Source organism: Danio aesculapii, chromosome 23 (genome assembly GCF_903798145.1).
Source record: "Danio aesculapii chromosome 23, fDanAes4.1, whole genome shotgun sequence".
In the NCBI taxonomy this organism is placed as follows: Eukaryota; Metazoa; Chordata; class Actinopteri; order Cypriniformes; family Danionidae; genus Danio; species Danio aesculapii.
In genome coordinates, this window is record NC_079457.1 from 36079956 (window position 1) to 36090533 (window position 10578).

Here is a 10578-nt window from a genome sequence, read left to right on the forward strand (position 1 = left end):
CTGGGAGGCCTCAGCGAAGACTCATCTGTCCTTGGAGAGTCACAGGAATCAGGCTTATGCTCTCTACTCCACCATGACCACCACAGCAGCTGCTCAGGATACGGCCTGGTCCAGGATTATGGAAACCTTGGGATCGTCTCGTCACTGGTCTTGGATCGAATTAGTGGCGCTGCATAGTCTGAGGGCCTCGGGATGAGTATCCCCAGGTGGAAATGGAGAATAAAGAAAATAATTAGCATAGCTGCTGTTCATAGTGTATATAAATGAGATGAAGAAACCTGTGTGGAGCACATTCATGCATCATACCACTGAGTGATGCACTGATTGTATGCTTTACTAAAAAGATGGGTTTTTAATCTAGTTTTGAACTATGAGAGTGTGTCTGAGCCTCAGACGTTTACAGTTGACATTAACAGAGTTAATTAACATTAACATTTTCCACCATTTTGTGCTTTATCTTAAGATGCTAACCTCAAACCAGATGTCCAAAGATTGTCTTAAAGCTAAATTTTCATTATATTATTGTTTTTAAAAAAAGTGAGACGTGAGAAATTCATTGACATCACAATAACAGAGTTGACAAATAATTAATATGATATTAATATTATTATACAGTTGTAGTCAGAGTTATTAGCCCCCCGATTTTTCTTTCATCCTTTTTAAAATATTTCTCAAATGATGTTTAACAGAGCAAGGACATTTTCACAGTATGCCTGATAATATTTTTTTCTTCTAGAAAAAGTCTTATTTGTTTTATTTTGGCTAGAATAAAAGCTGTTTTTAATTGTTTTTTAAAACAATTTTTAGGTCAAAATTATTAGCCCCTTTAAGCTATATATTTTCTCGATAAAATAAAAAATCTTAAAAATTTTGAGTCAAATATTATTTACTGTCATCATGGCAAAGATAAAATAAATCAGTTATTAGAAATGAGTTATTAAAACTGTTATGTTTAGAAACGTGTTGAAAAAAATCTTCTATCCGTTAAACAGAAATTGGGGAAAAATAAACAGGGGGGTTAATCATTCAGGGAGGCTAATAAATCTGACTTTAACTGTAATACTAAATAACATGTCTCTATACCTTCCAGAATTTCATTACATGACATTATTAAATGTTTGTAATAATTTTTTGTGCTTTTATTCTAAACAGTTTTCTTTCTTATTACTCATTAAATGACTCATATTTTTGAAAAATTATAGAAGGTTTATCTTGGTGATATGAAAATGTACCTGCAATTCCAGAAGCGCTTGTGTACATGAATGCCAAACACTTAAGTTTTCCAATTTTATATTGAAATTTAGAAAATTGTGCCATAAACAGCCCCTTATATAGCATTCATTTATGTAGGTTAATTTCTAAATATACTGTTGTTTATAGGTCATATTTTACAATAAGGTTTCATTTGTTTATATAAACAAACAATAAACTACATCTATAGCATTTAATCATTTCAGTTAGTGCTCATTTCTGCTTTTAATAATACATCTTTTAATAGTTAACTAACATGAACAAAGATTAAGAAATTCTGTACAGATATATTGCTTATATGATGTTTGCTATAAAGGATCAAGTAAAATGAACCTTACAGCATAATGGTAATTTGTTCAACCTTATTGTAAAGTCTTGTCATAAACAGCTCATATACTGCCGTTTTAGTTTTTTTTGTTGTTGTTGGAAAGAATTTAAAACCTATGGAAGTCCATTCCCACCTCTGAATAATAAAATTCGTAATATTCGTAGAATTTGTAATTCTGAGTTCTAAAGTCAAAATTTTGAGAAATTAAGTCACAATTCTGAGTTATAAAGTCAAAATTCTGACAATTAGTCTCAATTCTGAGTTATAAAATCTAAATTCTAAGAAACAAAGTCGCAATTCTGAGTTATAAAGTCAAAACTTTGAGAAATAGCCGCAATTTTGAGTTATACGTTCATAATTTTGACATCTCAGAATTCGCAATTCCGAGTTCTAAAGTCAAAATTCTGAGAAATAAAGTCGCAATTCTAGTTATAAAGTCACAATTCTGAATTATAAAGTCAAACATTGAAAAATTGAGTTCTAAAGTCACAATTCTGAGTTTTATAGTCAAAATTCTGAGAAATAGTCACAATTCTGAGTTATAATTTTTTTTTTAATCTCAGAATTCGCAATTCCGAGTTATAAATTCAGAAATCTGAGATATAAAGTCACAATTATGAGTTATGAAGTCAGGATTTTGAGAAATAAAGTTGCAATTCCGAGTTATGAATTCAGAATTTACAGTGGTGTAGTGGTTAGTGCGTCGATACATGCGCTCACGGCGACCCAAGTTCAATTCTCGCCTCTGGTCCTATGCCGATACCTCCCCTCTCTCTGCTTTCCTGTCAATAATCTTTACTGTCCTATACATTAAAGGTGAAAACCCTGAAAAATTAGTTATAACAAAAAAAAAAAACATTTTTAGCATGAAGAATATTTTTTCCATAATAAAAGAACATGTTGTGGAAGTAAGTCTTAAAAGTTTTTTGTGGAAACCTTAAAGCCATATAGAGCATTTATTTCCAAGTAGAATATGTATAATAGTGATTGGCGAAGGATCATATATAAGCGATGATGGCAGCAATTACACGATAAAATATTACATTAAAAACAAAACTATTATTATTTTACAATATTGAGGTTTAACTATATTTTTGATCAATTAAATGTATCCTTAGTGAGCATTAAATACTTTTTTTCCACAAAAACATTACAACATCTCAAACCTTTGAATGCATGTTCCCAGATCATGCCTTAGATTTTCATTCTCTACAAATCCGGATCATTTGACCTTCAGCACAAATCAAGGAGTCATTTAAACATTCTGCTGCAAAACTCTCAAAGCTAAAATCTCCTGCAAATATCTGAGACATTAGAACTGCTAAGATGATCTGTGCTGTGAAATTGCTAATAACTAGGTTCAATTAGTTTATTTCCCTCAAAGGAAGTTTCAAGCAGCTATGAATCTGTTAATCCCTGCACAGAAGAATAGCAGTCTTGTGCAGAGCTACAGTCCTGCCATTCTCAGCTTATGCTGGCATATGAAATGGGCAAGAGGTTGAGGGCACAATCATTGTAAACTCTTTCTCTCTGGCTCTCGTTTTCTTCCTCACGTGAAGAGAAAATGCGCTTTTTAGATTCAACGCCAGACCGATTAGCATGACACAGTGGCATTAGCAATTAAATCTCATCTAAGCAGCAGTGTTTGGTGCTGTGTGGCCTTTTAAGAGGATCATTTTTATTCCTCCGTGTATGAGCGAATGAATGAGGGGATATGTGCAGTGTTTGTAAAACACTTAACCCTGATATACGCATGACGACAATCACTCTCATTCTTCACTCAGGGGTAAAAGAAGTTAAGAATGCTGTGGTTTGTTGTGACTCAAATGACATACTGTACATTAATGATGGCTTTTGAAGCACTGCTTTGGGAAACCTTTACAAAACTTTTGTTTCAAATAGTTTAGTGGTTTGGAGCACATGTTAAAATAGAAAGGTCATGTGATTTCAGTAAAGAGGGCTCCGTTAAAGTTTTAAAACATTTTGAAAATCTATGCTTCCCCACTTGGGGGCGATCTGTGTGGTACAATAAAATCAACATTACCATTTCCTAAACATTTCGAAGTTGTAATGATGCTCCATTGTTCACAAGTCCACATTTCTGTTTCAAAACGCTTCGAAAAAGTAATGATTCTCCACTGGGGGGAGCAATCTGTATCATACCATAAAATCTACATTGCAGGATCTAAATGTTTTGAAAATGTAATGATTCTCTACTGTCAGGATATGTGTGAGACCATAAAATCCACATTACTGTTTCCTAAGCATTTTGAAATTGTAATGATACTCCCCTGTCGTGATCTGTGTAATATCATATAGTCCACATTATTGTTTCAAAACGTTTGGAAAACACAAGTATTCCCCATTGTCGCAAGCTGTGTGATGCAATAAAATCCACATTACTGTTTCCTAATCATGTAATGATTTCCATTGTGATCTGTGTGATACAATAAAATCCACATTACTGTTTCCTAATCATGTAATGATTTCCATTGTGATCTGTGTGATACAATAAAATCCACATTACTGTTTCCTAATCATGTAATGATTTCCATTGTGATCTGTGTGATACAATAAAATCTTCATTACTGTTTCAAAATCTTTCGAAAATGTGATGATTCTTGACTGTCATGATCTGTGTGATACCATAAAATCCACATTACTGTTTTAAAACGTTTAGAAAATATGATTCTTTTTTTCGCAATATGTGCTATACCATAAAAACTACATTACTGTGTCAGAACGTTTCGAAAATGTTATGATTCTCCCCTGTCGTGATCTGTGTAATATCATAAAGTCTACATTGCTGTTTCAAAACATTTAGAAACCGCAAATATTCCCTATTGTCGCGAGCTGTGTGAGGCAATAAAATCCACATTACTGTTTCCTAAACATTTCAAAAATGTAATGATTTTCCACTGCGTGATGTCATAAAGTCCAAATTACTGTTTCAAAACGTTTCGAAAACGTTATGATTCTCTGTTGCAATATGTGCGATACTGTAAAATCCATAGTACTGTTTCAAAACATTTAAAAAATGTGAATATTCCCCATTGTCGTGATCTGTGTGAATCTACATTACTGTGTCAGAACATTTCGAAAATGTAATGATTTTCCACTGTCATGATCTGTGTGATGTCATAAAGTCCAAATTAATGTTTCAAAATGTTTAAAAAAATGTAATGATTTTCTGTTGAAATATGTGGGATACTGTAAAATCCATAGTACCGTTTCAAAATGTTTTGTAAATGTAATGATTTTCCACTGGTGGGCGAGCTATATGATACCATAAAATCCACATTACTGTTTCAAAATGTTTAGAAAATACAAATATTCTCCATTGTCGCAATCTGTGAGATACGATAAAATCCACATTACTGTTTCAAAAATCGAAGGATTCTCCATTGTCGTGATTTGTGTGATACCATAAAATCCACGTTTCAAAACGTTTCGAAAATGTAATGATTCTTTCTGTTGCAATATGTGTGATACCGTAAAATCCATATAACTGTTTCAGTATGTTTTGTAAATTTTATGATTCTTCACTGAGGGTGAGCTATATGATACCATAAAATCCACATTATTGTTTCAAAATGTTTTGAAAATAAAATGATTCTCTCTATCGCGATCTGTGTGATACCATAAGATCTACATTACTGTTTCCTAAACATTTTGAATTTATAATGATTCTCCATTGTTGTGATCTGTGTGAGACCATAAAATCCACATTACTATTTCAAAACGTTTAGAAAATGCAAATATTCTCCATTGTCGCAATCTGTGAGATACAATAAAATCCAAATTACTGTTTCAAAATATTTCGAAAATGTGATGAATTTCTCTGTCGCGATCTGTGTGATACCATAAAATCTACATTATTGTTTCAAAACATTTTGAAAATTTTATGATTCTCGACTGTCGCGATCTGTGTGATACCATAAAGTCCACATTACTCTTTCCTAAACATTTCGTCACCTCGGAATTATAAGGTCCTATCTGCGTCCTGAATGATTTTAAGATACTGAGCTTCAAAGTTTTTACATTCCATAGAGCTAACAGTATGTGTGTAACATTTGTTTTTTTAAATAAAAAGTCTTAAAATGTAAACAGCTTATAAAAAACATCCCATAATGTAAATAAGTTGTCATTTAATAAGAATATGTCAATAACTCAATTTGAGACTTTTGTAAAATGAAAAAGAACAGTAGTTAGTTAATAGTCTCTTGGTGGCCTGATTAGCAGAACTCACCATGGAAAAAACAATATGTAAGCCTTGAAAATATATAAAGAAATGCATATTATGCAGACACTTATAATTTAATGATGTTATGATAAGCTAAGTGCTTTTACAGTTATAATTTTTAAAGTTCACAATATTTTTGAAAAAGTCACTTATAAAGCTTATTTGAGTTGTTGCGTTTACAATGTTTTGACCAGCAGTTGTTTTTTAGCATGTGCTGTTTCCAAAGTTTGAAAGTGAATGACACGCAGCTCGTAAGCTTGCACTATAGAATAGAATGTGATAACAGATTGTATGCAACAGTTCAGTGAAGAAGTTAATATTCTGACATAGTATAGACGTAATATTGTCATCTTTTGGTCAGTTTTGCCAAAGAAATACCTTTAAACCACACACTTGGTTGCTCTGTCTCCAATCAACATTAGGCAGTGTGAATGAACGACTTCCTCGTTTAACAGTGACCTTCATCTTGTGGCAGTTCAAATATTTCATATTGATACATAAACTAATAAACAAATGAATTATTAAATGGATAAATTTGTCTTTTTTTACTTTTTGTATAGAAAAAAAATAATGTGATATTGATAATACACCAACATAATTAACATAACATAATTTTCATTAATTTGGCCTGCAGTGCTCAAAAGTAAAAAACGGACAAAAACAAGTATTTGCTCAACACGCCAATTTTAATAGTGAAGTTTCATTGAGTTTAAATGGGGATTTTTTTAAATTACTTTTTTTGTTAATTTTTTGTTCGATTCATGAAAATAAATGAGTGAGAAGTCAATAAATAATCGAATAATTAAAAAATATAAACTTCTTAATGATTTTTTTTTTTAATGAAGCACACAATTGTCAATGTTGCACAAGTGTTAAGACCACTATTTCAGAATGTTTGAAAATTCACAAGTTTTTTGTCTTTCCTTTGTATTTTTGTCTGTGAAATATAAGGTGGCAGAAGGAGTGTTTGGGAACTTATTTCATTTGCATCACAAACAGTTCAGAACTTTCGCTCAGGGCCTGGGAGCTCAGCAGAATGTGTGATGTCATAAACAGAATTCTGTTCTGGAATACAGGAACTGCAGTTTTGATTCAAACGTGCTGTTGGTGCTTGAGTAGTCTAGTGATCGAGAGCTACTTCTGTGACTTACTGACGAATTCATTTTCAGCCTTTAATGTTCATTATGGGACTGTTCAGCAGTGCATTTAAAAAGCTTTTTGACTGTTTTATCCACTTCTGTCATCGAAGGGAGACACAAAAATGTGCAGATCAAGAACTGGCGGCAGTAAATAAATGTTCGGAGAGTAAGGCCTGCAACTTCACTGCAAATCCCAACAAGTGCAGGAAGAAACGCTGGAAGGGGGCTAAATTATGACCCAATCCCAATTCTTCCCCTTATCCCTTCCCGTTACCAATTCTCTTTAGCTTTAAGGTGTAGGGCTAAGGGGAAGGGCTAGATACCCCTTAGAACAGAGATTTTTCAGGACCACACTTGAAACACCAGAATATACAATGGTAGCATGTGTGCACACAGAAGTAAAGTAAAACAAATGCACAAATTAGTATTTTTTTTTTTGTCATTGTTAGGAATTATTACAACAAACAAGCATGTTTTAAAACATTCATAATTGTGTTTGTTTTTTATGGCCATGCTTTAAAGAAAAAAAAAAAAAAAGATTTAAAAAAACGAAATCCAAAAAAATCTATAATCCATAACAATAACGCTTGCATAGTAGTCCCACAACATACTTTCACATCTGTCACTCGATGACACTGGAATACCCTGTCAGAAAAGTCTAGTGCCTGGGAAGGACCTTTTTACAGTGTCTGGTATAATGTTATTGTTATTTTCATGTGATTAAATGAATATGGCCACAGTGCAAATACACAATACAGTTACATCGTTATGACAACTTGATATCGTTGACTTCAGTGATTTCCTGAAAATAAATTCCAAAAAATCAAGCAATTGGAATAACTATCTATGGAATAAGTCACGATCGTCAATCTCACACCATGTACGAGCTCAAGATGACATTATGACGTGTGCAGGTGTTGTAGTGCTGTTCCATTTCTTTGGGGTAAATCTTGAAGCCCTTCCCCTTCACACTCTGTTTCAAGGGCCAAGGAGAAGGGGTAGGGGTAAAAAATAAAACAGGGACTGGACCCTTGGGATTGCTCCAACCCTAATCAAACACAGCTAAGGCAACTAATCAAGATGTCCAAGAGTACTAGAGGCTATTAACCAGGAGTGAGTTGGAGGTGGTTGGAGCTAAAATTTGCAAAGCTGTGGCCCTCCAGCAATTGAGTTTGAGACCACTGGGCTAAAAAGTGTGAAGAGGTCAACGCCCTGCAAGCTCCAGCCAGACCCTGTCTTAAAGCCAATAAAGGGAAAACTACCAAAGCTTCCCAGTGGCTCTGGAGACTTCATCCCTCCAGCTGATGGCTTCATGCCCCTGCAGCCAGTGAAAAGACCACAGATGTGTCCTGTGGAAGGACCTGAGCAAGAGTTTGTCCTGCCTGGGTACCCTTTTATTGTGGACTCTCCAAAATTGCTGGCTGTTTGTCCACGTCCTGTTTTTGCACCAGATGAGCTGTTTTCCAACCAATCCTCCTCAGTGCATCATCTGAGGCCTATTCCTATGCAAGAACCTGATCATGAGTTTGTCCTTCCTGGGTGTCCAATTCAATTGCATCCTCCCAAACAGCTAACTGTTCATCCATTTCTTGTTCTTGCACCAAATGAGCTGTTCTCCACATTTTGTCCCATTCCCCCTCTTCATGCATGTGCTCCTCTGAGATCAGTGTGTTCTCTCAGCTCACTGGAGTCTCAGTCTGGAGTCGCATCTGCTTCAGATCTCATGTTTGCTAATTTTGAGGATGAGGAAAGCAAGTTTGGAAAGACCATCCAAACATTCCTTAAGCCTGAAAGATCCCGAAGGATGAGACCAATTCTTGCCTGGGGGTGGAGGAGGAGGAGAAGGAGTAGGATGATGAATCATGGACGAGTGAAGTGTTTAAGTTCCAGGACCACAGTGAAGCTGGAGACTTTGAGGCTCAACATGATATGGCATCTCTGTTCTGCGTGACTCCTTTTGATGGTGCTAAGAGCAAGCTCAGTGAGAAAGTCCGGAAGGAGCCAAAGAACAGAAGAAAAGTGCCAATGATTCTGTTCACCTGGGCAGGGGAGAAAGTGAAGAGGAAACTCCAGAAGGAGAGGGAGAGGAGAGAAAGGAAAGAGAGCTGCTGCATCACCGTTACAGAAATTATCCTAAACTGAAGCACCTGTTATTCAACAAACACAACCACAACTACAGATGATGCTGATCATCGTCCCTTCCCAAAATATCCCACTTACCATTTACCCACAGCACAATCCTGCCTGTAAATAAACACTGTGCAAAGGCTGAAAGATCTGTGTCTCTTTCTAATAAAATATAAAATAAAAACCTAATATTAAAAACATAATATGCATAAACAATTATTTTTAATCTTTTTCTAAATCATTGCATTTACTGTGCGAAAGATGCTAAAACCATATAACAGCTAACGTTAACTCGGATACCCCGCAAATGGCAGCTAGACCCATTATGCCACTCAGCATTTGCGAGGGTGACGTCACTTGTCAAAGTCCGATAGAGTAACGATGGCGAAGAGAACCAAACTGTCAAGAGTAGGGATGTTCAAACTCGGTCCTGGAAGGCCAATGTCCTGTAGACTTTAGCTCCAACTTGCTTCAAGACTCCTGCAAGGATGTTTCTAGAAAGCCTAGTAAGAGTTCGATTAGTTAGCCCAGGAGTGTCTTATTGGGGTTGGAACTAAACTTTGCAGGACACTGGCCCTCCAGGAACAGTTTGGGCACCCCTGGTCAAGAGTATGGTTATGTTTCACCCGAGTGGACACCGATAATGCTCATTGCAACAAGTTGTTTTCTTGTAAAAGTGGAAAACATAAGCCATCTGGCTAAGCATCTAGGCATATAGGCAAACTAAGCAAATGCAAAATTTTTGACTGCCGAGTAACGTTACATCATCGACATCCTCAGGTAGGTATGCTAGCAGTCAATCACATAAGGTCTCTCTAAATTAGTACATTAATCTATTAATCTAACATTGATAGTCTAATAAAAACACATTTGCTTACATAAAAAATTGACTGTTTGGTCATCTGTTCATCCTGTTCTTGCACCACATGAGCTGTTCTCCCACCAATCCTCCTCAATGCGTTCTCTGAAGCCCATTCCTGTACAAGAACCTAAGCACGAGTTTGTCCTTCCTGGGTGTCCTGTCCATAGTATTATGAAGGGTATCTAATGGGCCCGAATGCTTTAAACTCTCTTGAAATGCCTTTAAAGCACATCCAAATGATAACGTTTTACTATGTTATGGTTAGACTTTGCAAAGACTCCACTGTAATCTCAACTGTCGTGCTGATAAACTATACACCCAACTCAACATTGCACGTCAAACATAAAACAAGCAAACGCATTTCAAAGCAATTAAGGTGTTTCAAACTTCATAAGTCACACCAATTCAATTTGAAGTATATTGTTACCATAAGTATATACTTACCGTAATGATTTTTTTAGGGTGAGGTCAAGAAAATAACCTGTAACTAAAATGTGAACATTTTGATAACACCTTGAAATGAAATAATCCAAATGACTGTACTGAACAAACTTTACTTTTTGTCATAACAGGAAAATCTGAAGAATATCAGGATCATACCATAAAGATCTTTTGTTAAAGTGGGGTC